At 58.2% G+C, this 225-nt stretch overlaps 1 protein-coding gene across 1 annotated transcript in view; it reads left to right on the top strand.

The window, feature by feature from the left end:
- Positions 1-69: 69 nt before the first annotated feature.
- Positions 70-225, top strand: part of LOC104531570 (mesoderm induction early response protein 3) — a gene marked incomplete at its 3' end in the record, with an annotated part of 8,348 nt that continues 8,192 nt past the window's right edge. The window contains exon 1 of the mRNA XM_010176485.1: positions 70-93. The remainder of the gene's footprint in view (positions 94-225) is intronic.

Consider the following 225-nt stretch of genomic DNA (forward strand, 5'->3'; position numbering starts at 1 on the left):
TGAAGACCCCTGACTGCTGCCCGGCCGGAGTGAGCCCCCTCTCACCTCGCTCTCTCATCTCCCCGCAGGCTTCCTTTGGGAGTTCGAGCCCAGGTTTGTCCTCGCCCACCTCCTGCTCCAGCACCCGGCCTGGCGGTTTCTCCTTCCTGCTCGTTCCCAAATTTATCCCCTCGTAGCTTTCCTATCGCTTCATCTGCACACAATTAACCGTCTGCCAGATTTTTA

This window comes from Antrostomus carolinensis, unplaced genomic scaffold (assembly GCF_000700745.2).
Source record: "Antrostomus carolinensis isolate BGI_N321 unplaced genomic scaffold, ASM70074v2 scaffold48389, whole genome shotgun sequence".
Classification (NCBI taxonomy): domain Eukaryota; kingdom Metazoa; phylum Chordata; class Aves; order Caprimulgiformes; family Caprimulgidae; genus Antrostomus; species Antrostomus carolinensis.